The sequence below is a fragment of the Kogia breviceps genome, chromosome 8 (assembly GCF_026419965.1).
Source record: "Kogia breviceps isolate mKogBre1 chromosome 8, mKogBre1 haplotype 1, whole genome shotgun sequence".
Taxonomy (NCBI): domain Eukaryota; kingdom Metazoa; phylum Chordata; class Mammalia; order Artiodactyla; family Physeteridae; genus Kogia; species Kogia breviceps.
Window position 1 is genome coordinate 119,020,224 of NC_081317.1, and position 4,996 is coordinate 119,025,219.

Below are 4,996 nucleotides of genomic sequence, written 5' to 3' on the forward strand. Positions count from 1 at the left end.
TTTGTAGTGCTGATTTGCTCTCCCAGGTTGCTTGGTTGGCCAAAAAGGGCGTATGCGTTTTTTCCTGAATATATTCAGGAAAAAACGCATACGCCCTTTTTGGCCAACCGCATCATTGTCCACGTTCTGGCGCTTTTCATGTGCTATCGGGGCCATTCCGATGTACCCGTTGACATCCGTTTCCTGCAGTTCTGCCTTGCGTTCAGCGCCTCTTCGTAGCCTGACCTCAATATATTTTGGGGCGATAGTTATCGTTTAGAACTCTGCAGGTTTGGGAAGTGCAGTGCCCCTGAGCTCCATTTCCCAAGTCGCTTTTTTGTGAGTGGGACGCAACACGGCTGGATGGCTTCACGCCCTCTTGTCGATCCGCGGTGGCAGGCTGAACCTCTGGTGAATTCTTCTTCGTGATGGGAAATGAGAGTGACATGTGCCCGACCAAACACCTCCAGCGAGTCTCTCATTGGTTCCCCCTCTTGCAGTTCATCCTGCGGACAAATTGCAGACGGTACGAAAGAGGCATGGAAAGGCGCCGAGTCTCCAAGTGGGGAGATTGTTAGTAAGGGGGCCTGAATGGAGAACACGAGCACCAGGAGATGAAAACTGAGGTGAGTTTCAGAAAGCTTTCCCGATCCCACGGTGTAGCATCCGCTGGGTTTCCAATGAGTGCTTTCGCTGTCGGAAGATTGCGTTGAACCTGGAGAGTTGGGACCCATGGAATGGGGAGCACGCAGGATTCCTTTCAAGGGTCTGCATTTGCTTTCCCAACCTCACCAATCGTCTCAGCCCCAAGAGTGTCCAGCCTTATGTCTTCTGCCGCTGGGGCTGTAGATGTGGTCAATCCTGGTTGCATGCCAGTCCCTGAACGCATTTTGGAAGAATTTCTCTCTGTTTTGCCCTGCTTGTTTCTTCTTTATGTTGGAAATGTATCCTCAGAATGGGTCTGAGCTGATTTTCCCTGCTGGTTTTAGGCCGCTTTACACACACTTGATGCACTTACACAGAGATATCAAGACTTAGCTTTTAAGATGCTCACTAGTCGGATAGATACTTGTGCGATGAACAGGGTCTGGTGAGTCCAGTTGATTGAGCAAGGAGTAGGTCGTGTCCATTCCATATTCGGTTTTCGGAAGGGTATCTGTGCTCATTTCAAACTCGAGTTTTATGCGTCACCGCACCTCACCTTTCCCCTGAAGCAGGCATAAGTGTGTTTTCTAAAAGCGTGACTCTGTTCTGTTTGGGGATTCCGTTCATGGGGAGCGATTTTTACATTCCCTCGATAAGTGATATCATAAGTTTCTTTTTTTGTGGGACTTATTTCACTGAGGATGATCGTACCTAAATCCACTCAGGATGCTGCTACCAGCCTCATGACGTGGATTTCATGGCTGAGTGACACTCCATTGGACCTACGTAGCACCACTTGTCCACTTGTCCACTTGTGTTTGTCCACTTGTCCACTCGTCTTTGTCCACTTGGCTCTTTCCTGGGATATGAAACGTGTACCGGAGTGGAGGTTCTTGTCAAGACAGCAGCCCTCAACTTTGGGGTCCCTGTGTCTGGTTGATTTTTTCATTTTCCCAAGGTCAACGCCCATGTGTGGAAGTGCCCTATGCTCTGTGGTTCTGTGTTTTACATGGTTTGGGAAAGAGGATACACTTGTGAAGATTGGCTGTTGGCCATTGACATCCCGCCCATCAGCTTAACAAGGCTCCCTTGACTCCGTGGGCTGTCCTGCCTTTCTGGTTTTTAGACTTTTTTCGCCTGGCCCTTTTGCCCCGGGGGGGGGGGGCGAGAGATTTCTTTGTAGTGCTGATTTGCTCTCCCAGGTTGCTTGGTTGGCCAAAAAGGGCGTATGCGTTTTTTCCTGAATATATTCAGGAAAAAACGCATACGCCCTTTTTGGCCAACCGCATCATTGTCCACGTTCTGGCGCTTTTCATGTGCTATCGGGGCCATTCCGATGTACCCGTTGACATCCGTTTCCTGCAGTTCTGCCTTGCGTTCAACGCCTCTTCGTAGCCTGACCTCAATATATTTTGGGGCGATAGTTATCGTTTAGAACTCTGCAGGTTTGGGAAGTGCAGTGCCCCTGAGCTCCATTTCCCAAGTCGCTTTTTTGTGAGTGGGACGCAACACGGCTGGATGGCTTCACGTCCTCTTGTCGATCCGCGGTGGCAGGCTGAACCTCTGGTGAATTCTTCTTCGTGATGGGAAATGAGAGTGACATGTGCCCGACCAAACACCTCCAGCGAGTCTCTCATTGGTTCCCCCTCTTGCAGTTCATCCTGCGGACAAATTGCAGACGGTACGAAAGAGGCATGGAAAGGCGCCGAGTCTCCAAGTGGGGAGATTGTTAGTAAGGGGGCCTGAATGGAGAACACGAGCACCAGGAGATGAAAACTGAGGTGAGTTTCAGAAAGCTTTCCCGATCCCACGGTGTAGCATCCGCTGGGTTTCCAATGAGTGCTTTCGCTGTCGGAAGATTGCGTTGAACCTGGAGAGTTGGGACCCATGGAATGGGGAGCACGCAGGATTCCTTTCAAGGGTCTGCATTTGCTTTCCCAACCTCACCAATCGTCTCAGCCCCAAGAGTGTCCAGCCTTATGTCTTCCGCCGCTGGGGCTGTAGATGTGGTCAATCCTGGTTGCATGCCAGTCCCTGAACGCATTTTGGAAGAATTTCTCTCTGTTTTGCCCTGCTTGTTTCTTCTTTATGTTGGAAATGTATCCTCAGAATGGGTCTGAGCTGATTTTCCCTGCTGGTTTTAGGCCGCTTTACACACACTTGATGCACTTACACAGAGATATCAAGACTTAGCTTTTAAGATGCTTACTAGTCGGATAGATACTTGTGCGATGAACAGGGTCTGGTGAGTCCAGTTGATTGAGCAAGGAGTAGGTCGTGTCCATTCCATATTCGGTTTTCGGAAGGGTATCTGTGCTCATTTCAAACTCGAGTTTTATGCGTCACCCCACCTCACATTTCCCCTGAAGCAGGCATAAGTGTGTTTTCTAAAAGCGTGACTCTGTTCTGTTTGGGGATTCCGTTCATGGGGAGCGATTTTTACATTCCCTCGATAAGTGATATCATAAGTTTCTTTTTTTGTGGGACTTATTTCACTGAGGATGATCGTACCTAAATCCACTCAGGATGCTGCTACCAGCCTCATGACGTGGATTTCATGGCTGAGTGACACTCCATTGGACCTACGTAGCACCACTTGTCCACTTGTCCACTTGTCTTTGTCCACTTGTCCACTCGTCTTTGTCCACTTGGCTCTTTCCTGGGATATGAAACGTGTACCGGAGTGGAGGTTCTTGTCAAGACAGCAGCCCTCAACTTTGGGGTCCCTGTGTCTGGTTGATTTTTTCATTTTCCCAAGGTCAACGCCCATGTGTGGAAGTGCCCTATGCTCTGTGGTTCTGTGTTTTACATGGTTTGGGAAAGAGGATACACTTGTGAAGATTGGCTGTTGGCCATTGACATCCCGCCCATCAGCTTAACAAGGCTCCCTTGACTCCGTGGGCTGTCCTGCCTTTCTGGTTTTTAGACTTTTTTCGCCTGGCCCTTTTGCCCCGGGGGGGGGCGAGAGATTTCTTTGTAATGCTGATTTGCTCTCCCAGGTTGCTTGGTTGGCCAAAAAGGGCGTATGCGTTTTTTCCTGAATATATTCAGGAAAAAACGCATACGCCCTTTTTGGCCAACCGCATCATTGTCCACGTTCTGGCGCTTTTCATGTGCTATCGGGGCCATTCCGATGTACCCGTTGACATCCGTTTCCTGCAATTCTGCCTTGCGTTCAACGCCTCTTCGTAGCCTGACCTCAATATATTTTGGGGCGATAGTTATCGTTTAGAACTCTGCAGGTTTGGGAAGTGCAGTGCCCCTGAGCTCCATTTCCCAAGTCGCTTTTTTGTGAGTGGGACGCAACACGGCTGGATGGCTTCACGCCCTCTTGTCGATCCGCGGTGGCAGGCTGAACCTCTGGTGAATTCTTCTTCGTGATGGGAAATGAGAGTGACATGTGCCCGACCAAACACCTCCAGCGAGTCTCTCATTGGTTCCCCCTCTTGCAGTTCATCCTGCGGACAAATTGCAGACGGTACGAAAGAGGCATGGAAAGGCGCCGAGTCTCCAAGTGGGGAGATTGTTAGTAAGGGGGCCTGAATGGAGAACACGAGCACCAGGAGATGAAAACTGAGGTGAGTTTCAGAAAGCTTTCCCGAGCCCACGGTGTAGCGTCCGCTGGGTTTCCAATGAGTGCTTTCGCTGTCGGAAGATTGCGTTGAACCTGGAGAGTTGGGACCCATGGAATGGGGAGCACGCAGGATTCCTTTCAAGGGTCTGCATTTGCTTTCCCAACCTCACCAATCGTCTCAGCCCCAAGAGTGTCCAGCCTTATGTCTTCTGCCGCTGGGGCTGTAGATGTGGTCAATCCTGGTTGCATGCCAGTCCCTGAACGCATTTTGTAAGAATTTCTCTCTGTTTTGCCCTGCTTGTTTCTTCTTTATGTTGGAAATGTATCCTCAGAATGGGTCTGAGCTGATTTTCCCTGCTGGTTTTAGGCCGCTTTACACACACTTGATGCACTTACACAGAGATATCAAGACTTAGCTTTTAAGATGCTTACTAGTCGGATAGATACTTGTGCGATGAACAGGGTCTGGTGAGTCCAGTTGATTGAGCAAGGAGTAGGTCGTGTCCATTCCATATTCGGTTTTCGGAAGGGTATGTGTGCTCATTTCAAACTCGAGTTTTATGCGTCACCCCACCTCACCTTTCCCCTGAAGCAGGCATAAGTGTGTTTTCTAAAAGCGTGACTCTGTTCTGTTTGGGGATTCCGTTCATGGGGAGCGATTTTTACATTCCCTCGATAAGTGATATCATAAGTTTCTTTTTTTGTGGGACTTATTTCACTGAGGATGATCGTACCTAAATCCACTCAGGATGCTGCTACCAGCCTCATGACGTGGATTTCATGGCTGAGTGACACTCC